A 24976-nucleotide genomic window follows, 5' to 3' on the forward strand; every position below is an offset into this window, starting at 1 on the left:
TGACAATTTATTGTTTACTGTAAAATCATCAATGTCCTCTAGGTTTCCAAATTTGACGCCAACGAGTGCACATAGTAATCTCTTATAATTATTTTCATTTCTTCTGTTTCTCCTTCCTGTTTCTAAGTCTTGTTTAATTTGTATCTTTTTCCTTAGAGGGCTTATGTATTTATAGGGCTTTTCAAAAAATAAGATATTTTTCACTGATCTTTAGTACACATTTTCACATATATTTCAACTTCTATTTTTGCTAATTCTGTTTTCCTACTTTCTTTTCTTAACTTTGTTCTATTATAATTTCTCAAATGAGTATAAACTCCTATATTCTTGGCCTATACTCTTATTAATCAAGGCAGCAAGGACCAACTGTCATTTATCCCATATATTTGTGTGTCATGTAATCCTTTTCATTCTTTCTTAGATTTCTCCATTGTTCTCATATTATTTAAAACTATGTTTCATATTCTTGTTGTCAATTTATAATTTCACTTATTATTACCAGAGAGTATGTCCTGTGAAGTATCTTGGTTATTTTGCTAAGGTTTCCCTTGTGGCCAGTACATGACCAGTTTTTATTATTTCCCTAAACATAAAGAAGAGAAAAATAACTATATTCTTAATCCAAAGATATAAATTATATATTTAAATTTATCATTATTCAATTTCTTTCTGCCTTTACTGATTTTTGACCTACTGAACCTGATTTCAAAAGAAGTACATAAGAATTTTCTACTTTTTTTTTTTTTTTAGAGAGAGAGAGAGAGAGCAAGAGTGGGGGAGAGGGGCAGAGGGAGAGAGAGAATCCCAAGCAGGCTCCACCCTGAGCCCAATATGGGTCTCAAAACCATGAGATCATGACCTGAGCCAAAATCAAAAGTCTAATGCTCAACCAACTGAGCCACCCAGGCACCCCAAAACTTACTACTATTTTAATCAGATTCTTATTTCATTTCTAAATGTTTTTAGGTTTACTTATTTAGTGTGAGAGAGACAGAGAGAGAATGAGCAGGGGAGGGCAGATAGAAAGGGAGAGAGTCTCAACCAGGCTCCACATTGTCAGTGCAGAGCCAGATGTGGGGCTTAAATTAAAAAATCATGAGCTCATGACCTGAGCTGAAACCAAGAGTGGAACGCTTAACCAACTAAGCCATCCAGGTGCCCCTCATGATATTTCTTATTAATGAGTGGGTATCTTGTGATTGTAAGATGTCACTCTGTTACACTGAGTATTTTTAATTTTTATCCTTAGGTTTCATCTTGCCTAATACTGTTGTCATCCTTGCTCTCCTTCTTTTTCCATTGTTTTCCAAGAACTATTTTCCCACCATTTTATTTCTAATTTTGGCTTTTTCCATTCCATCTTGTATTTCACTTTCTGGTTTTCCCTTTTTCTTCTGTCACGGGTTTGGTCAAGTAAACACTCATGTCCCTATCTTTTTTTAATTTCTTTTCAATGTTTATCTTTTATTTTTGAGAGACAGAGAGAGACAGAGTGTGAGCGGGTGAGGGGCAGAGAGAGAGGGAGACACAGAATCCGAAGCAGACTCCAGGCTCCAAGCTGTCAGCACAGAGCCCGACACGGGGCTCGAACCCACAAATTGTGAGATCATGACCTGAGCAAAGTCAGATGCCCAACCAACTGAGCCAACCAGGCACCCCAACACTCACATCCCTATAGATTATTGTTTATGTAGAAGGTCCTCCTGTCCTCTGACACTTTCCTAGTAGTGACCTCTCCTCAGACTCATTATCAAACACATATTTATTTGTTCTGTCAGCCATCGGGGATTCCTAACATTATATTCTCCCTTCTTCTTCTTCTGCCCCTTCCCCTGTCATGGGAAATCTTTGGGATATTTTTGCTTTCTCTTCCCCTAAATGAGAAATTTCACTTATTCTTTCCCTTTCTGTACCATCACTCACAACACTGACTCCTAGGTTCTAGTGATGTAATTTAACACTTTTAATGCTTTTGCTTCTGCATGATTAGATTTTTTTAAAACTTGAATGTAATTATTTATTTTTAATTCTATTTTATTTTATTTTAAATTCCAGTTAACATGCGGTGTTATATTAGTTTCAGGTGTACAATGTGGTGATTCAGCACTTCCATACATCACCTGGTGCTCATCACAACTGCACTCCCCAGTGCCCATCACTATTTAAGCCATCTGCCCCTCCTCTGGCAACCCTCAGCATTTTCTCTATAGTTGAGAATCTGTTTCTTGGTTTGTCTCTCTCTCTTTTTATTTCCTTTGCTTGTAGATTTTTAGTAACTACCGCAGGATTATTCTTCCTAACTTCTGCTTCCTCCTCCTTTTAATCCTCTCCCACATAAAGTGTCTGTGGTGGTACATTTATTGTTTAGTTAGAGTCTATTTCTGCGTATTGTCTACAGATGGGGTTTATGGATGATACCACCTCTGAATCCTGGATATGTGTAAATATCACTCACCCTGGCAGGTGATGATATCTTTGCTGCGTATAGGGATCCTGGAATAAGAATTCTTCTTGGAAATCTACGCATATTATCTGATGAGCTTCCAAAGCTGCAAATGAGCCATTTCTAATCTTCTGTCTGTCCCTCATAAGTAACCTATTCATTCTTTCTAAGAATGTTAAGGTTTTTCTCTTTATTCTCAGCAACAGAAAGTTAGCCAGAATGTGTCCGTGTGTGTCCTTTATATCAGTCTTCGACGAACTTCAGGGACACATTTAACTCTACAGACTTAAGTCCTACTTCGACTCAGAGAAATATTATTCCATTATTTGCTTAATTATGAAACTTTCAGAAGTTTTTTTCACGGCTGATGTTTTCTGTGTGTTACATTGCTGGGATGTGCCCCTTTCATCCCTCTTTATATTTTTATCCTATGTTTTGAGACAGTCCTTCCTTAGTCTTCCCAGCACTAATTTCATCCTCACCAGTTAAAGAAAAAATGTCACATTTTCAGTTCTGAAAGTCTTGTGTGCTATATGTAATAAATCTTACACATTCTAATTATTTTTGTAATTTCACATGTCATTCTGTCCTTCCTTTCTCTTCTTGTTTGTCATTTTGTCTGTTTTTATCCACTCACTGGGGCTCAGATAAAGCTGTTCAGAGGCTTCAAGTGAGAGCAATCCCTCCTATAACAGAGAGTGTGTGTGTGCATGCATGTGTGTGCATGTGCATGTGAGTGTGTGCATGTGCATGCATCTGTGTATGCATTCGTGTGCATGTGTGTGCATGTATGTATGTGTGTTTATGCATGTGAATGTATGTGCATTCACATGCATGCGTGTGTGCACAGAAATCCAGGCCCTCCCCAGTCAGGGGGCGGTGTTCCAGCAGGTAAGCAGTAGTCCCTGTCCATGGTACCAGGAGGAAGCATCTCCCTTCTCTGGTCTTCTTAGTCTCCAGCCTAGAGAAAGGTAAATGGGATAGACTCGGCCCATATACTCAGCAATTTTTCTTTCTAGAAGTGTAGCAGGTCTCCTTAGGGATTCTTGCACATGGGTAAGTTCTAGCCATCTTCTGAGAAATTCACAGATTCTCAAGAGCTCAGACTTCCTCATAATCCCACCAAATTCCAACTCCAGTGATCTCTGCTTTTTAATCCCCAGACCCCATACGGGGACTGTCCAGGCTGTGGCAGAGCCTGAGCCTCACTCTTGGCCCACATTTGGGCCACTCTTTCTGATAAATCCTACTGCTATTTGGCTTGGGAAAGGTGGGGAATAGTGAACAGTTAATAAAGGGGAGCATTGGGATACATTCAAACTTCCATCTCCCCAGAATCCTCATGGTGTACGTACTGAGAGACAGGGAATTAGAGCAAAAGCACAAAAGGTTTCAGAAAGGTAGTACATACATGCTTAACTATAGGTAGTATATCATAAAAGGAGAGCAAAAATATTAAAATCTTTATGATTTATCCAGAACAATTGGGGAAGAAGTGTTTAAAAATACATAAATAAATTAAAAAAAAAAAAAAACTCTGTAGACTTTGCATTGTCACATATGTTTAGGCTCCAGTAAGCCATCTTGAATATCTGAAATACGGCACAGCTATTTCATATATATGTCAAGCCTCAAATCTGTGGCATATTTTATTCAGTGCTTTTTACATTATAGGTGGTTTTTAATTTAGACCCACCAGGTCATTTAATATGCTGATAGGTTAAAACTTGGCTAATAATTTCTATCAGAATACTTCTAAGTTAACTAATTTGCAAGAAGAAAGAAAAATCAGCAATCTTATCAGAATGTTTGTTTTTGCTAAGAGACCCCATTTCACCCTTTAATTCCATCCATCAAGTCTAAGTGCTTTTTTATGAGACAGAAGAGTCAACATTTACCTGGAACTGATGAACACCCTTTGATTTTCATCTGGAATTGAAAGACAAGTCATTTGTCATCAAGAATAATTGAAAAATTAATCAATTCAGGATTCCTCACATTTTTTTAAGATTTGAGCTGACATTTTCCCTTCACATCTCTGGAATACAACCCTAGATATACTGGCTGCAAATGATATTTTATGACTTTTAATCAAATATTCAGCTCTAGAAGACAACAGCTTATAAAAGTGACCTGTCTCAGTTTCCATTATTATTTTGATGAGAGCTGCCTTTCATCCCATAGAAATTAAATAGCCAGAAAGCTTTTTTCAGATGTTCATTTAAATTTGAAAAAAAAAATAACAACAAAACAAAACCTGAGAGCATGTTCATTGCTCTCAATAAAACAGAGTTATTTTTTGACTAGAAAAGAAATCCAAGGGCATTCAGCAGAAACCAGAGCAGAACAATGTGGCAATAGATTCAGGCAGAGTGGAGAAAGTGTGGTCAGTTGAGTAAGGAGCTGATGAGGTCAAGATTAAAATCCAACCAAAAATATCAGTGGCTTGACCAATATGATAAGGGTCCTGATCAAGAATGAAGGCAGAATGGCTTGCAGCTAGGTTGAGCAACAAAGCCCCAGAAAAAGGTGACAAGGCACTCAATGGGGTAAGTAACACGGACAGCTCCAACTGAGCCCTCCTTTCAACCTGCTGCCTTAGCCTGACCACCAACCAGCAAAGCAGGAGAATTCTTTCTGAGGCCTCCCAGGAGCAAGTACTGGTCCACAATGAAGGACCTAGGCCTCATCCGCAAAGAGCCCTCAGTTGGCAAGTTGGGGGGCTGATTTCTGGCCCAAGAGTTGATGCCAGGATTCTGCCCCTGTCTAGGGCCATACCATGGGTCTCTGTGTGAGGTTCCTGCTCTCTTTCCTTTAAACAACAAAGGGGATCACCCAAATAATGAATGCCCAGAAAATTCTGATAAATTACAGAAAGTATAGGAAATTGAAGGAATCACAACTGAAAGCAACAGACAAAAAATTCAGGAGGAAAAAATATATCGAAGTACTTTTCCTCCATTAGAATAAGGTCTCTAGGACAAAGGGTGCTCTCTTTTTACTCATCATAGCCCTTTTTAATATCAAGCCTTTGTGTAAGGAAATAACAGAATGCAATGTGCGGGAGGGACAAGAGCCTTAAGAAACCCATGTGGCTGCCCTGGGAGGTGTCAGACACTGTTATCACCCCCAGACCCTAATCTGCTGAAACCCCAAGGCCTTGCCTGCTTCATTTCATCTATCTCAAGAGCAGGAGCCAGCCATGGCTAAGCCTGGCAATATTCACAGTCCAGTGCCACTGGGGTTCTTCCCTAAGTCCTTTATTCCATATGGTGTGGTAAGCATTCCTCACTTCCCAGCTGGCGCCATACTACAGGTGTTTGTACATACTGTTGCCTCTGTATGAAAAACCCCCTTCCTCAGTCTCCTCCCTACTGTCCCTGACTGACTCTTATCAGTGTAGAAGCCACTTCCTCCAGAAAGTCTATCTTGGCAGGTGCCCCCTCTTATGTGTTCTTCATTTGAATATAGTGTGGCATTTATAATATATAGTATGCCATTGCTCTTTTAATGGTCAACCTTCCCCACTAGACTGTAAACTCCTTGAAAATAAGACTTATACCTTGTTCACTGCTCTCTTATGAGTGCTTTCCATTATACCTGGCTAATGTGTATTTACATTTATTGAAGGAATGAACCTCTCTGTCTACCTAGAATAGTCTTCCCTCCTAAAATAATCACAATTTCCTTACTTTTCATATCCTGTATATAGTCCACAGACAGAAAATGGTAATGAATTTGGCTTCAAGTTAGAGTTGAAGTGGGATTTTGCGGGGGTGGGGGGGTGACTATAGTAGATAAAGCAGTTGTTTATCTACTATAAACAGTTGTGCCGTGGTAGTTGGATGGTTTCTGTACCTATAGCATATGCTATTGCTATAAAAGTTCCTGTCCCAAATTTGTTCCTTCATATCACCATGGCCCCTCTGAGTTCTCACAATGGTCTTGGAAATATTATGTACCTTAAGCAAAGCCAAGAAAGCTCTGAAAACTAATGGATCTTTGAGGAAGCATTGACTTTTGATGTTTTGTGTACCTAAAGTTTTTTTAATTAAAAAAACAACATTGCATTTCAGATTTATTGTGACATAAATTATTGTCCTCAGTTGCAGGGTATTTGTTACCTCAAATACACTAGTAGGTTACATGGGGTTCAGCAAGGTCCTCCATGATGTACACAAATTTTCATGTAACTATTGACTCCCCAAACACTTAACTACTAACAGCTTACCGGAAGCCTTACCAATAACATATACAGTCCATTAACACCTATTTTGTATGTTATACGTATTACATGCTGTATTCTGACAATAAAGTAAGCTAAAGAAATGAAGTGTTAAGAAAATAACATGACACTATACCATATCTACAGAAAACAATCCCCATATAAGTGGGCCCACACAGTCCAAACTTGTGTTGCTCAAGGATCAACTGTACGATAGTATCTCATTCATCCAGGGACTTATTTAAACTTTTATCCCTCTTTTAAGTGCAGATAGTGTTGCTAAGAGACTCTGTGATACACACATCACAAATCCCTAGACCATCTGCTATTTGCCTCTTCAGCCTCAAAGCCATCCTCAGAGCCTAGTAAGCCCTCTGGGATTTGTCAACCCACAAGTATTAAACAGAGAAAACCAAAGGACACATTGGAGATGCTGAATTCCGCTGCAGAGGCTGCAGATGGGAACAACCAGAGGAGCTAAGAATTGAGATGAGAGAGAAGAGAATACATATCTAGTGATTTTATTTTTATTAAGTGGCCTAAGTGGAGATAGTTGTAGTCATTATAGGCTTCACTTCGACCTTCACTTTACCATAAACACAAGTCCAAAAAATCAGATAAAACTACCTGAATAATAAGTTGAAAACGATGCCTTTATCCTTGATACTAAAGTTTCTACAAGCATGAATCAAAGGTCTTTTTTTCTCAGATTATATTTGTTAAACCAACAACCAGACTTTATGAGATTTCTGTAATAGTCTCATTAAGCAATAACACCTAGACTTGTCTGACTTCCCAATTTTTGGTACTTTTCATAAAAAGACAATGTATGATAACAGGAGAACTTGAAGCCCCAATGCACCTATAGTTGACCTACGCTTCAAAGGGTATCGCAGAGGAACATCAGGCCCAAAATGCCGTGCACGATAACCTGAAAAGGGTCCATGCAAGTCCAGCCCTGCTCTCCATCCAAGTCTGCCTTTCCCGGAGGTGGAGTGCTCTCTTCAAGATGCAAGTCTGGGGGCGCCTGGGTGGCGCAGTCGGTTAAGCGTCCGACTTCAGCCAGGTCACGATCTCGCGGTCCATGAGTTCGAGCCCCGCGTCAGGCTCTGGGCTGATGGCTCGGAGCCTGGAGCCTGTTTCCGATTCTGTGTCTCCCTCTCTCTCTGCCCCTCCCCCGTTCATGCTCTGTCTCTCTCTGTCCCAAAAAAAATAAATAAACGTTGAAAAAAAAAAAAATTTTAAAAAAAAGATGCAAGTCTGGCTGTACCACCCCATGCCTCTGACCTATGACTCGTCAGACAAAGACACACCTTGAATGTGGCCCACTACGCCCTCCATTCTTTGTCTTTGCCCCCTACCTTTCAGATTCACCTCCTACCAGTCCCGTTTGCTCTCTGCACCTCCCCAAACAGAGCTCTCTCTGTCTGATGTTGTCACAGACTCGGTGGCCAGGCTGCCACATGAGTTGCTCTCCTGGGCTGCTTCTTCATGCACCTGTCTGTCCAGTTCCAATCCACCCTCTGTTCCTTAGCTTAATCACTGTCTCATCAGACAACCCTGCCCTGCTCTCCCTGACTAGGCCGAAGAGCCCTGCCGTGGTCTCACAAAATCATGTGCTCTCTCTGGGGCTCTTCTCACAGTTGTGATTTTACTTATGTATCTATGTGGCTATTTGGTGGCCTCACCCGTTAAATGATAAACTTCATGGGGTTCAGAGACCGTATCTATTGCTGTGCATCAGTGAATACCCAGCACCTAACATTGCCTGCAATATAGTACGTGCTCAGTGAATATTCCTTCAATAAAAGAGCAAGGGAAAACAGAAAAGAAAGAGGAAAGGGAGGTGGGGGAAGGAAAGAAAAGGGGGGAGGGAAGAAAAGGGAAAGAAGACACCAGACTTACAAAAAGTAAACCAACACAGGCTAGTATTTCAATGAATTTAGGGTGAAATTGATGAGTATTGGAGAGAAGCCTCAAATTCTAAGTCTGCTGTCATCTGTTAACTGACCACATGATCAACCCTCTTGGGAGTCCGGTTGCTGCCTCCGTGGAGGTTCTTTTACAAAGGAAGAAGGAGTTAAATTTCCCCTTCAATGGCTTTATCAGTCAAAAATGCGCAATGGGGCTTCCAACGAACCTTTAAAGTTGGCCCTCAGACATTTCTGAGCAAGGAGGTGGGTGCCTTTCACATCCCAGAAGCTCTGTGCTAAGGAAAAGATCACTTCCAAGTAGGTCATCATACTAAATTGATGAGTTTTTAGCAACACACTCTTCCAGGTTCTTCCAATTCCTCTTCCACCTTCAGTGTTGACACGTAATGCTTTATTACCTCCTGATCAATATTATTGACCACGCTCACCAAGTACCTAGCCACCTCTGGAAACCACAGAGGCAGTGTGCCGTATTGACTTCAATTATAGAATCCATTGTCTCATCAATAAACCATGGGAAAGAACAGTATGCTCTATGCTATGTTACAGCATATTGAGTTACTGTAATGAAAATTAATTATTTGCACATAAAACTCTTTAGAATAGTGCCTTGCACACACAGTAAGTGCTCATTACGTGTTAGCTGTTTATTTATTTACAAGAACTTCAGAAATTCTGTCTCTGAGAAAGTTGCAGCAAGAAGGCTTTTGAATTCCTTTCTCAGCTCAGGCAGAACACTGCCCACAACTTGCTACGTTAATTAAACCATGTCTTCTGTGTTCTAGTTTTGCCATTGTTTCCCTGGTGTCCCACAATATGAAAGTGTCTGCTCCTTACATACCCATGCCTTCTTCCAACATGCTCAGTGGGCCATAAATTCCAGCAAAGCCAACAACTTTGGCTCTTTCTGAGTCTCTGCCTAAGGTTGGAGACAGTATGTGCTCAGTTTCTTGGGTGCTCCCGATGTGTCTGTTGGGATGGGGAGACTTCCTTTTACCCCCAAGTACTCACCCATTCTCGGTGGGCCTCCTTTCAGGCTGATGGCATGTGCCCAGCCCCAGGGAGCAGATGTCCTGTCCTCACTCCATGCCAGCACTTCCAGGCGTTTGACGCAGGATAGTGAATTACTGTATCTATGAATAAAAATATTAAAAGGGTTTGTTTCCCAGATATCTTCACTCCGTGTGCATGTTTTAAAAATGTCTTCTTTCCGGCACCAACTTCCTCAAGGCACTCTGTTACAATGGCTCTTTGATAGACTGACCCACTTAACTCCCAAAATCAAACAAACTCCAGGTTACATCAATTTGAGCCAAAAAAAAAAAAAAAAAAAAAAGTCTCATGCATGCCCCCGGCTTCTGTGGCTCCTTCACAAATAAGGCCCGCTCATCTCAGTATTTTGGCCCATTCTCTTATCTCTGGACTCAAGCTGAAGATGTGTGAGGCTGATTGATTCATTAATGCTGGTGAAGAGTTTATTTCATTTGCCTCTAAGTGTGGAGGGAGGGTATAGATACAAAGCAAAGAATCAAGGGCGTTTTCTTCTTAAGTAACTAAAAAGAAATTTATAAATTTTAAGATACTTTCAAAATAGCTCTCTCATTCTTAGCACCAAGTCTCTATAATCAACAGGAGAAATTATGTATTTAAATAGGTGGCAGGTGAGTCAATAAATGAGAAATTTAATTCCTAAATAATATCTCTCCACAAACAGAAATAAGATATGAAGGGGGTGCCTGGGTGGCTCAGTTGGTTAAGTGTCCGGCTCTTGATTTTGCCTCAGGTCAAGATCTCATGGTTCATGATTTGAGCCCTGCATTAAGCTCTGCACTGACAGCATGGAGCCTGCTTGGGATTCTCCCCCTCCCAATCTCTCTGTGCCTCTCCCACTCACGTGCACATGCTCTCTCTCTTGTTCACTCTCTCTCTCTCTCTCAAAATAAATAAATAAACTTTAAAAAAAAAAGAAATAAGATATGAAGGGCCAAATATTACATGGTGTTAAAGTATTACAAGTTGCACACGTTCATTTTGTGTAAAATAAAAATCTATCATAAGAAGAAAGGTTCCTTGAGACTGTGTGTATACTTTAGGTCAGAAAATGTAACTCTCTCTCCCTCTCTCGGCCCCTCCCCTATTTACACTATCTCTGTCTCTCTCAAAATAAATAAGTAAACTTAAAAAATTAAAAAGTGTAAGAGTAGTCCTATTTAAGAAATGTTTATAGCAACTTACATTTTATTTTATTTATTTTTTTAAAGTCTACTTATGAGATAGAAAGCATGAGTGGGAGAAGAGAAGAGACGGGGCGGGGGACACAGGATCTGAAGCGGGCTTCCAATATAGGGCTTGAACTCACCAACCATGAGATCATGACCCGAGCCAAGGTCGGACACTCAACCATCGGAGCCACCCGGGCCCTGCAAAAGCAACTTACATTTTAATGCCCCGTTATAATCTGTTTGCAAAACAAAACAAAAACAGAGCAAGCTCCTACCTGAACACAGACAATAATGCACAGGCCAGGGAAAGGATACTTACAATTACTTGCATTATGTAAAGCCAAGGGCTAATTATTCAGAGGGTAAACTGAGGTAACAGTGTGCATTGACAGAAACCATAATTTTCAGAGATCCTTCTGTTACTAACTAGCGATAGAGTCATTGTTATACGTCCACAAAAGACTTGACTTAGACACAAAAACTGGCGGGGAGAGGGATGGCAGACAAGATTTATTTAGGAAGCATTCTCAAAACAGCAAATAATTACCAGAAAGTATGACCCAAAAAAAGTCTGAGTATCATCACAGGTAACAGCAATGAACAGATCACCCGAGCAACGGTTGGGGTCGGTGCCCAGGGGAGATGAACTTCGTGCTTAAAACTTAAAAGATTGGATCAGGATTATAAAACCAAGTTTGTATAAAATGTTCTCCAGAACCATATATTCTTACCAATATAGTTTATATACAAATGCGTCTGAGTAATTAGATAATAATGCTAAGGATGCCATTTTGGTAGATGAGAAGTTAACACAGAGTAAAATGTATTTGAAACAGTGTCACTACAGAAAGGAGAAATATTTATTCTAATGTCACCCCCCAGCCAAAAAGTTAATATACATATAATCAATTATCAGAATTATCTGGGTGGGAGGGTCTCTATCACCAAGCGGGTGAGAAATTCCACATCCGCTCCACAGATGGAAACCCTTCTCTTGAGGAGAGCTGCCAAGACCACAGGGCTCCCTCTCCCCAGCTCCCAGTCTGGGACCCAGGGTATCTGACAGGGAGCCCGAAATACATGAAATGAAACAGACACAACTGAGGGAAGAAATAGACAATTCACAATACCCACCGGAGACTTTAACACCTCAATATTAGACAGAGTAAAGGACAGTGGATAGAATAACTAAGCAGATGACAAAGAAACCAAAGATTTGAACAACACCATAAGCCACAAGACATAACACGTCTATACAGCACTGCACGCAGCATCCACAGGTGCACTTTCTCCTCAAGTGTACCTGGAACTTTTTCCAGGATAGACCACATATGAGGCCATAAAACAATCCTCCCAAAATTTAGAGGGTTGAAAAGATATAAATGGTATCCTCTGACCATAATGGAAAGTCATTACGAATGGATAAAAGATTTGGGAAAAATTCACAAATACATGGAAATTAAATACTCTCTCTATTTACATGCTGATTATGTAATTATTACATCACTCTGTGATTATACTGAAAACCACCGAATTGTATACTTTAAATGGATGCACTGCAAGGCATGTGAATTACAGCTCTAAAAATCTGTTTATTAAAAAAGAATACAGGGGCGCCTGGGTGGCGCAGTCGGTTAAGCGTCCGACTTCAGCCAGGTCACGATCTCGCGGTCCGTGAGTTCGAGCCCCGCGTCAGGCTCTGGGCTGATGGCTCAGAGGCTGGAGCCTGTTTCCGATTCTGTGTCTCCCTCTCTCTCTGCCCCTCCCCCGTTCATGCTCTGTCTCTCTCTGTCCCAAAAATAAATAAAAAACGTTGAAAAAAAAAATTTTTTAAAAAAAATAAAAAAGAATACATACTTCAACACACACACGCGCTCACACACACATGCCTACCGTAATTTAAGTACATATGTGAAAGGGAAATTTTATAAAATAAAAAAATTTGAAAAATTGATTTGCTTCAAAATATTATTTTAGTTTGTAGGCTCCTTTGTACATTCAAAATAATTTATTTGCATATTATTTCATAACATTTTGTGACTGATACGCATGTCTTGAATGTTCCAAGGCATTTTGTTGAGATTAAGGAAACCTTAAATAAAAGTCATCCCCATCTGAGTTCATTTCCTTTATCCTTTCCCTTGTCCAATATCAGGATAACAAAAAAGCCTCTAAACATAGCTGTGTTTCACATGAGGAGCGCCAGTAACTTGAAAAAAAAAAATGAAGCAACTGTTTTTAAGCACACAGTGAAGACTTTTTCTACGTCTCAGAAACTCTTAATCTGTGAGCCAGTTATTATTTAGTTATGGTAGTAATAACACAGCAAATTAAAGCATCATTTTTGCATTTTCTCCTATCAGTGTTTTTAAGATTATCATAAAATTTAAGCAGAAATCTATGCACAAATAAAATCTAAACAGCAATGTCTAATCTCTTCCAGAGAAGGGCTCAATACATACCAAGCTGTTTCCATTTAAAATCCTTTAAAATACCAGTCACAACAGGCAGAAAGCACATAACCATAACAATATAACAGCTGCCATTTATTGAACACTCTCTGCTAGCCAGGCACTAAGCTAGCATTCTTCACTCATTATCTCATTTAACCTTCAGGGCAACTTTATAAAAAATGTATCACTAACATCCCTACTTTCCACATGAAAGAACTGGAAGTTAGAGAGGTAAAACAATTTGTCCAAGGCCAACACTTCAGCCAAGATCAAAAGCAGGTCTTTCCACAAGGCAGACAGCCCATACTGATAGAGCTGCAACGGTTAGTGAAATACTGAAACAGTGTTGTACTGGTTGGTAAATGGCCACTTCCCAGCTCTCCCCAGTCCTACGTTCCCACTGCTCTAGCTACCTGGGCACCTCTCCAGGACCCTCCCACCTTCCCACAACCCAAAGCCGATGACTTGGCCCCTGCTCCGTCTCTACCTTCTGACTGGCTGTGCCCATGCCCGTGCCTTAATACTTGTTAAATATTTAACATAACTCCCTCCTGTCAGCCTCCAAAATCCATGCACCTGTATACAACTCTGTCCAGAAATCCTGGGAGAGTACAGTTGATGACCCAGCCAACATTGATTTCAGTCCAAGTCAGCTTCCTAGGGGTGTGGCCTTCGTACAGGTCAACATTGCTGATTGCTATCACAGCAGGATCCCAGCTCTTATTACTGCACGACACAAACCCAATACGCCCTTAAGCAGAGACTGGCGTGCATCCTTCCCTTTGGACCTGCCCAAGTTAAGAGAGGAAATGAGAATGAAGGTATCGGCAAAACCACTTCCCACTAAGGTGTCTCCAATATAATTATTATCAAAATTGTCATCATCACCAGGCATTTACAAAGGCTCCTCACTTTGAGCAATGGAGCTGTTTTTCATTTTCTCACAAAAATCATGTGAAATAGGTTAACTTTGCTCATTGTAATGGGGAAAGGCCTGGATATTGCACAGGGTGAGTAGCATTCCCAAGGCACCTGGTAAACGAGAAGAAACTACTCTCGAGTGCTCTGTTTCATCAAGTACTGCTGCCTTTTTTATGTGGTCTGCAACAGGAAAGTGAAGGCGCGGTTGTTTTAAATATTTCGGTTCAAAAAATGTTTTGGCTTGAAGTAAACTACTGAGAAAAAAAGGAAATTTTATGTGGCCAACTTAGTTATAATTAGTCTATAGTCTCCCTTACTTTCCTCCTAGTTACACATTTAGCATCATAAGAAGGATGATGTGCATGCACACACACACACACACACACACACACACAAACACATTAGAATAAACAAATTCAGTAAAGTTGCAGGATACAAAATCAACATATAAGAATTCGCTGCACATTTTTCATACAAATAACATGTCTGAAAATGAAATCAAGAAAATCATCCCATTTCAAATCACATCAAAAAGAATAAAATACTTAGGAATAAGTTTAAGCAAGGAGGTGAATTATCTACACACTCAAAACTATAAGACATTGCTGAAAGAAATTGAAGATATTACAAAATGGAAAGATTCTGTGTTCACAGATTGAAAGAATTAATGTTGTTAAAATTGTTCATACTACCCAAAACAACCCACAGATTCAGTGCAATGCTTATAAAAATGCCAATAGCATTTTTCACAGAAATAGAAAAAATAATTACAAAATTCCTATGGAACTACAAAAGACCCCAAACAGTCACAACAACCTGGAAAAAGAAGAACAGAGTTGAAAGCATCACAGACCTCATTTCAAATTACTTTGCAAAGCTATAGTAATCACAACAGTGTGGTAGGGGCATAAAAACAGGCACACAGACCAATGGAACATAACAGAGAGCCCCCAAATAAACCCCTGCATATACAGTCAACAGATATTTGACAAGAGATCCAAAAATACTCAACGGAGGAAAGATAATCTCTTCCATAGATGGTGTTGGAAAAACTGGATATTCATATGGAAAAGAATGAAATTGGACCTTTATCTTACACCATACACAAAAATAAACTCAAAATAGATTAAAGACTAAAAACCATAACTTCTAGAAGAAAACATAGGGGAAAATCTTTTCGAATTTGGCCTTGGCAATGATTTTTTGTATATGGCACCCAAAACTCAGCCAACAAAAGCAAAAATAAGCAAGGGTTGGGGTGCCTAGGTGACTCAGGCAGTTAAGCCTCTAATTCTTGATCTCGGCTCAGGTCATGATCTGATAGTCACGAGATTGAGCCCCGCTTGGGATTCTCTCTGTCTGTTTCTGTTTCTGTCTCTGTCTCTGTCTGTCTCTCTTTCTCTCCAATGCACATGCACTCACCCTTGCTCTCTCTCTCTCTCTCAAAATAAATAAATAAACATTAAACAAAATAAGCAAGTGGGACTCATCAAACTAAAAAGCTTCCACAAAGTCAAAGTAACAAATTGAAAGACAATCTATGGATTGGGAGAAAATACTTGCAGATCATACATCCAATAAGGGGTTAATATCCAAAATATATAATAAAGTCATACAACCATATAACAATAGAACAAAGATTAATAAGAGGGCAAAGAACTTTAATAGACATTTTTCCAAAGAAGACATACAAATGGCCAACAGGTATATGAAAGAGTGCTCAACAGGGAAATGCAAATCCAAACCACAATGAAATATCACCTCACATCTGTTAGGTTGTCTGCTATCAAATAAATGAAACATCAATGTTGGCAAAGGTGTGGAAACTGTTGTACTATGTTGACGGGAATATAAATTGGCATAGCCATGGTAGAAGACAGTATGAAAGTTCCTCAAAAAATTAAAAATAAAAATACCATATGGCCCAGAAATCTCTCTTTTGGGTATATAACCATATGATATTAGTACCTGGAAGAGATAATCCGTGCTCTCATGTTCACTTCAGCACTATTCACAGTAGCCAAGATATGTAAACAACCTACGTATCTGTCAATGAATGAACAGATGAAGAAAATGTGGTAGATACATATAACGGAATATTTTTCAGTCTTAAAAAAGAAGATTCTGCCATTTGCAACAACATGGATGAACTTGGAGGTCTTTTGCTGAGTGAAATAAGCCAGGCACAGAAAGAAAGAAAAAAACCCTGTGTGATCTTACTTATATGCAGAATCTTAAAAAGGTAAATACATAGATGGAGAGAGTAAAAGAGCAATGGCCAAGAGTGGGAAGAGTGGGAAGTTGGGAAAATGGGAAGATGTTGGCCCAAGTGTAAAAAGTTACAGTTATGTAGGATTAATAAGTCTAGATAGCTAATGTACAGCATAATTATAGTTATGTTAATAATATAGTTACGAATAATAATAATAATAATAATAATAAATAGTTAATATTGAATCCTGGAAACTTGCTAGAAGAGTACATTTCAGCCGTTCTCACTACACACATACACACACAAAATAGTAGCTATGTGAAAAGATATGTTAAGTAGCTTGTCAGTAGTAACCTTTTCATTATGCATATGTATATCAAATCATCCCGTTGTACACCTTAAATATATGCAATCTTTATTTAAAAAATAAAATGATCTATATTTAATTTTTTTTTACCCTATGACCCAGCAATAGCACTGCTAGGAATTCACCCAAGGGATACAGGAGTGCTGATGCATAGGGGCACTTGTACCCCAATGTTTATAGCAGCACTCTCAACAATAGCCAAATTATGGAAAGAGCCCAAATGTCCATCAACTGACGAATGGATAAAGAAGACGTGGTTTATATATACGATGGAATACTACTTGGCAATGAGAAAGAATGAAATCTGGCCATTTGTAGCAACATGGATGGAACTGGAGAGTGTTATGCTAAGTGAAATAAGTCAGGCAGGGAAAGATAGATACCATCTGTTTTCACTCATATGTGGATCCTGAGAAACTCAACAGAAGACCAGGGGGGAGGAGAAGGGGGGGGGAACCCAAAAGTTACAGAGAGGGAAGGAGGCAAACCATAAGCGACTCTTAAATACTGAGAATAAACTGAGGATTGATGGGGATTAGGGGGGAAGGGGAAAGTAGGTGATGGGCATTGAGGAGGGCACCTGTTGGGATGAGCACTGGGTGTTGTATGGAAACCAATTTGACAATAAATTTCACATAAAAGTAATAAACAAATAAGAAATAAAATGAAATAAAAAGGAGGAGGTACAGTAAACATAGCAGAGAATCAAGGTTAAAAGTAAGCAAATACAGGGGACTGGAAAATCTTTCACACACACACACACACACACACACACACACACACACACACACACTCCTAAAATGTGTTTCATGGCCATTAAAAGTGTGCTACTTACTCTACTGGGTTTAACATGATGCTACAGCAACACTGTATTGCATGAAGCACATGGGGTTATTTCCATTGTAGAGCAGAGGGTTCTGAGGCTGAAAAGGGCAGTGACTTTCCAAGAACACTCCCATCAGCAGTGGTGAAGCCACAACCAGTGTCCCCATGGGGGCTGTTGGAAGGGCAAGAGGGAAGCTAAAGCCACGATCTCCAAGAGTCCCCTATCCTTTCCGACCTCCTGTCACTTATAACTGTCCTATGAAGGTCTTCACTAGGATGGGCCAGCTTTCCAGACCTCTCTGTCCAAAGTGCTTCCCACTGCACTTCAGGAGCCTCCAGGATGCTCTCCCTTTCTTATCTGGAGTTTAAATTCTAAACTGCGAGAGTGACTATTTCAGACTCCATCCTAACTGTACAAGAAACCCAGAGTTATTTCAGTGTTGGCTTTGAGCATTTCTTACTCACTGTCCATATTCCCAATTTCTCGCCGCATGTTATTCCATTCACCAGAGCTTTGTCTCCCCTCCCTGAGATGGAAACAGAGCCTGCCTGGGATGTCACCGCCCTACACTGACTCACCTGGGAAGCAACAATCCAGCGGCTATGTAAACTGGGGGCTGGGGATGGGATCACAAAGGCTGTGTGCATATTTTGATTGTAGTCAGCAGAGTGCCAAGGTGGATGAGTCCTGCACCTTTGTCTTTGATCTCCAAAAAGCATTTGAAGATTAATTTAAACATCAAAGGTAGATCACGTGACTAAAATGCTTCCCAATTTCTGCCAACTATTATGATTTTTTAAACCCTGAATCAGTATTTCAGACAAATTCACATCTAGGATTAACTGGCCTGCCCTTCCTCAAATTCTTTAAATCTCCGTTAGAAAACGGTAAGCTGTTTAAACCTTTAAATCAAAACAGCGTTGACTCTTAAATACCTGAAGCTAAAAAAAGGTCTGAAGAGTTTAGAAAAACCTCTGCCAGCATAGAGCTTAGGCTTAGTTTCATTGGATCTTCCAAATTTTTCATTAAATTATCAACTTGCTTTTTCTCCAGAGTCTTTGTAATATATTTCCTGGATAAAAGCCTACACCTTAAATTCAGACTTATTGAAGCTTATGTATAGCTATCCCAATAAATAAACACACACACACACACACACACACACACACACACACACACACACAGAAGTCCACAGGCATGTTCAAATTCTTAGCCAGGGTATTAATGAAGATATTTGGCCTTGATTCTACTGTATTTACGTGCACACTTAATATTCTTAAACATGTTATATAATGGGCACAGGTTCAAGTATGGGCAATAAACTCTGCTTTACTTTTACGTTTAGCCCTCTTCGTCAGAATAAGATTATGCAATAATTTCTAAGAATTTAATGTCTCTTTCCCCAGATAATCTCTTCAGAATAACTAGATTATTTAATCTTGCCTTTTAATCTTCTTTTCTTCCTAGACATCTGGATCAAACTATTTCTTAGATAACACAGAAATTATTCCATTGTTCTGTTCTCAAAAGCAGGACTGCATTAAACATCTCTCTGTATCCAAATGCCTAAAACAGTGCCTGGCTTGGAGTACACGTTCAATAAATGAATGTTTGTAATAAACAATTATAAAGGACTTGTGTTTTCCTGGAGAAAATAAAAGTCTCTCTCAACCAAAACCATATAATAAAAGAGCTTCAAATCACTTATCTGATGTATATGTAAGAAACTACATCTATAATAGCAAACATTTAGATATAAAACATATGCCAATTTACCTAGCTTATGTACATGGCACATACCAATGATAAGAAAACATTTTTTTGAGTAGTGGACATGTTGCCTCAAGCTTCAAATTTTTCAAACTTCAAACAAGCAAAAGCTGGTAAGTGGAGATTGAAACTCTGGGAGTATGTAAAAGCACTAAGTTGGCAGGGTGAGCTTGAGGTGGTTGAAAAGAGATTGCATTTTCTGAAATAAAAATATAATGTCCAGCACTGATGTTATTGCAGGAGTATTTTCAAGAGCAGCGATTTATTATCAATTATGGCATGAAATTGCTGGTGATCAATGAAGGTCTGATTTATTCATTTGATGTGTAGTTGGTCAATTATCACCCTCCAATTTCAAAATATTGAGCTCAGATCCTGAAGGGAGATAAGGACTGCTTCATTTCACTCTTGAATGATTTCTTTGGTCATCCAAAAGAAAGATGGCGGGTTCTAGAAAGAGACAGCAGCTGGGCCTCTCAAGGAGGCAGGCTGAGAGTCTGAACATTGATGTCCCTACACTCCACGTTCTTCGAAACGCCCAACCCGGTCTCCTCGCTCCATCCCATCCCTCCCCACCTATGGGAGACAAGAAACAGTGAAAGCTGTCACCTAAACCCTCTGGATTCCTACGGCGGCCACCAATCTCAGAGCCACGTAGCCTGTAGCAGCCAATCAGGCCCAGACTGCAGAAGTCAGCCACCACCTGCTTTCTCCTCAATGGAGACTGTTATTCAGAAACTATCATAATCTCCAGGGCACCGGGCAGGAACGAACCTCTTAGCACAGCGACTGGCACGAAACGCATGCTCAGTGAGTCGCGTTTCTTATTTAACCGTGTGTCCCGTAAGTGAAACAACGTATCCGTGTTTGAGAAAGAAGAGAGAGAAAGAACACGCACGCCCCTTAGGGGAAGGATGTGTCCTTCATTTCCCTGAAGTCTCTGAGGGAAGTGTTCGAGGCCATGAGGAGGAAACAGGGCCTGAAATGCAGACTGGACACAGGCAGGGTGTCCGTGGGCAGCTTGGCCCCTCTCTCCTCAAGCATCTAAAGTCACTCCTGAGGGGCACACTTGACAGATCCAGGCTGCGAGGTCACCAGATGTGGGCAGGGCACCGCATCCTTGGAAAGGCACGATTGCCGGTGTTCCAGACAACCTCCCCTCCCATAGGAGGAAGCCATTCCTGCGTGTCCTTGGGGGGGGCTGGGGCGCACTGCATCGGGAACCGATCTGCTCCCTTGCTTACAAGAGGACCTCCTCAAGCGCATTCCGGCCTCAGGATGTCCTCCTCTGAAGAGTTACTCGGTGCAATGGTTTGAAAACAGCCCCCCGGAGATTTTGCACGGATCTGAAGGATCTTAAAAGCTCTGCAATAAAGGAACTTGTTTCGCTTTGTTCGACGGACCATGTTCCGAGTGTCTCTAACCACAGAGCTGTTTTAAATCCTAATGCCTGTTAACACTCTACCAAACTCCATTTCGTAAGTATGTAAAGAGGCTGAAGAGACAACATATCGGGGCCTTCAGAAGGGAAAAAATCACGCCTTTATTGCACTCACCGCTACGGAAACTGTAGCATTGCCTTTGATTATTAGTGGAGGCAGCCCACCCAGGTGAACAGGGCCCGGGCCTCGGGTCTCTAGCACTGTTTCATTTCACATACAATTGTTGCAGATGTCATTCATCACTGCTTCTAAATTATCTTAGTCATTGATGCACCTCAGATGTCATTTCATTCATTAATAAAGCACCTATGTTAGCATATCGCAAATTTATGCTTTAAAAGTCGATAACTGCATTTTTAGACAATTTGTTTCCTTTATAAATTTAGCATTTTATGCATTTAGAAACCTTGATCTAAGAATGGGTCCGTGGACTTCACCAGATGGCCAAAGATCCAGGGACAGAAAAGGTGAGCAACCCCTGTTTAGTTTGCCTTTGAGAGGCTGACCAGGCAGGCCAGGTTGATCAGATGCACTATTTTCTTAAGAGTCTAAGGTTATATCAAAAGTGGCCCGTGGAAACATGAGACCAGCATGTGACTAGACCACAGGGACAGTGGGGCCCTAAAGATCTGGAAGAGCCCTGTGAGGTGAGGGAAGGGCAAACCATCAGGAAAGAGCTCAGAGGCCACACATCTCCCTCCACCCTCATTGTCAAGAGCGCCCTGTGGGTCTCAAGGTCCAGAGCTGGGGCACCATCAGCTACCTGCTACCCCATCCTGCATATTAAAGAAAATGTGCAGAATGTGGAAGGGACAGGAGGAGCCTTGTTAGATGGCATTTTTTCTAGGACTCATTCCAAGTTAAAAAGAACAGTAAGACACTCAAGGGTCATCTGAGAGCAAATGCTGGAAATGCACGGTCACAGCATTCACACCGGGAAACATGTGAGACAGCTTGGGGCCACTCGCTGACAGACTTCCTTCTGCACTTGGCAGGGCAACAGCAGACTTAGATTCAAGTTCTCCTACGGCCCTGACAGCGGTAAACCTCACAGCGACTTTACCACTGAAGATGAAATTGTCGTGAAGACGACTGAAAACAGGATGGGGGCGTCCGGATGGCTCAGTCGGTTAAGCGTCCAACTCTTGGTTTGGGCTCAGGTCATGATCTCGCAGTTCATGAGTTCAAGACCCACGTCGAGCTCTGTGCTGACAGCACAGAGTCTGCTTGGGATTCTCATTCTCCCTCTTTCTCTGCCCCTTCCCTGCTCACTCTTTATCTCTCTTTCTCTCTCAAAAATAAAATAAATGAACATTAAAAAAAAAAACTTACGGGTGCCTGGGTGGCTCAGTCGGCTGAGCGTCCGACTTCGGCTCAGGTCATGATCTCGCGGTCTGTGAGTTCGAGCCCCGTGTCGGGCTCTGTGCTGACAGCTCGGAGCCTGGAGCCTGCTTCGGATTCTGTGTCTCCCTCTCTCTCTGCCCCTCCCCTGCTCATGCTCTGTCTCTCCCTCTCTCTCAAGAATAAATAAACATTAAAAAAATTTTTAAAAAAATTTAAAAAGAAGGATGGAAAGTCACCAAAACATCATGTTATCACATGACAAGTAATTGTAGGACAAACAATTGTTGCGAACTATTTATTACACAAATCTAGCATAGGAGGGAGGAGACAGCTGGCAATAAACACAGTTATTACGCAGAGTATATCCACTGGAAGAAGAAGGAAAGAAAATTCCTCATCCGAAGCAATGGTTTTCCTTTTGAAAACAAGTATTTTTAAATCACCAACGTCTGGTCCACCAACACAGAGCAATTGAATCAGAAAGGTTCAGGATTCCCAGATTCCTCAAAGTTCCCAGGAGATTTTACTGTAGCCAGGAAATCACACGCTGGACTTACTGTTAGCTCAACCCACCGACTGTGGGCAAGATTCTCAGCTCGGGGCACCATGAGGGCCAGGACTCCAAACAAGTTAACCAGCCTGTATTTAAGGAGTTTGCATTTAGTCCAGCAGCTATGATGTCTTTACCAGTAGGAAGATCCAAAGCAACGAACTTTGCCCTTCTTAACCAACCTGCTCATACGTGATTCCAAGAGCTCTACTCCTGATTGTGCTGTGCCCCAACCCGGTGAGCCTTGGGCACAGCACTTCCATCCTGCGTGACATGTGCCGATCAAAGAACAATCATCCTGCAGGGCCCTTGCAAGACAAGTCCAGAGTCCAGAGTCCAGAGAACCAGGATCCAAAGTGTGGATTTCCACTTGGACTGTAGACCTTGGGACATCCCTTTACCTCACTTCTCAGAGTGTGTTTCTCCACTTATAAAATAGAAACGATGAAAACAACAGTGTCGGATGGTAAGGATTAAATGGAAGAATGTGGATAGACTACTGCCATATATTAAATAAGCCAATCGTGAGAGAATTTCTTAGGTTTATTCATTTATTTTGAGAGAGAGAGAGAGCGCATGAATAGGGGAGGGGCAGAGAGAGAGGGAGAGAGAGAATCCCAAGCAGGCTGCATCTGTTCTGTTGGCTCTGCAGGGCTTGAATGCAAGAACCATGAGATCATGACCTGAGCCAAAATCAAGACTCTGTTGCTCAACTGACTGAGTCACGCAGGTGCCCAGAAGTTTTTTTTCCTAGTAAGAAACTCTTTCTCATCTATTTATTGTCACTATAATCAGAGCCAATTTCAATGTAGATTATATGTACTGAAAATTGGGAATATCTCAACCTAAAAGTTCACAGTTATATGCATCAGGGACTGAGTACGCTGCTCTCCAGGAAAAGGAACTGAGATTCAGAGGTGTCTGAACTCCCACGGCCAGGAAATTTTCCTTTACTCAATACCACTTCCGAGGCAGCCCTAAAGGGACTTGTATCTTGATGCACATATCAGTTATTTTGCTAGGTCATCACAGGTGCCTAAAGTGTAGTGTGATGTGGTTTCACAACATAATTACTCAAGTTAGGAGGAAAATGTTTTCTTAAAAAGTTGCATTTGAAAAACAATTTCATGCTTACCGTCATTTGGTACATTTCATTTTTCCCTAATTAAATTCACTTAGTGACTTAGAGCAAAATAATTCCCTTAGCAAATAGTCCTTTTTCGCTAACAATATCTGTATGTAATGAGGATAGAATAACATAAAAGTTCTCTTCTAATTTATTCTATTATTATCAAATGCTAATTGAGATAGATCAATTTGCATATTTTAGAAGGCTATTAAATGAATTAGCTAATGATAAAGTACTTTTGAATTTCAAAACTAAACAATATTAATGGGGAGAAGACAGCACATTAACAATTCTTCATTTCATACTGTCAACCCGATAGAAGGAAGATAAGGGACAGAATATCATGAGGATTGCCTGGCAGAAACAGAAGTAATGGTAGTGTCACCACAGACCCCTAATGTTCCTCTGCACTTGGCCTGTAGAAACTATGCTGATGACCTAAATCAGTGATTTATGTATGGTAAATAATCAATTATTGAACTGCTTTCTCCTCAAAAAAAAAAAATTAATTCCAGTTATCCATCACTGTGTTCAAATTATCCCCAAACTTAGGGACTTAAAACAATCATTTTATTTTGCTCATCATTTTGTGGGTGGGGAATTCAGGAAGGGCTCATTTAGCAGTTCATCTCTGACCCACTGGGTCTGGGGCAGCTGGGACTGGAAGATCCTTTTCCGAGACAGCACCTGAGCGTTCTCAGTGTGTGTATGTCTCTCTCTCTCCATCTTCCTCTCCCTCTCTTTCTCACTCACACACACACACACACACACACACACACACACACACACACCTCCCAGAGCCTCTCCACCTCTCCACATGCCTTGGGCTCTCATAGCATGGCAGCCTCCGGGCAAACAGATTTCTTATATGGTGACCAAGAACTCCAAGATCAAACTGTTCCCTCAGGCCTTGGCTCAGAAGCCGGCCTGGCATCACGTCTGCAGTATAATTTTGGTTAAAGTGATCACAGAACCCACCCAGGTTTGAGGGAACACAGACCCTCTAATGTCTCAAAAAGTAGAGAGTCAAAGATTTGTGGCCATATTTAATCTGCCACAAATCTTTAAGGCAGTGGTTCTCAATGAAAGCAAATTTATACCCTAGAGGCCAGTTAGTGATGTCTGGAGACATTTTGGT

The sequence above is a fragment of the Prionailurus bengalensis genome, chromosome D3 (assembly GCF_016509475.1).
Source record: "Prionailurus bengalensis isolate Pbe53 chromosome D3, Fcat_Pben_1.1_paternal_pri, whole genome shotgun sequence".
Lineage (NCBI taxonomy): Eukaryota > Metazoa > Chordata > Mammalia > Carnivora > Felidae > Prionailurus > Prionailurus bengalensis.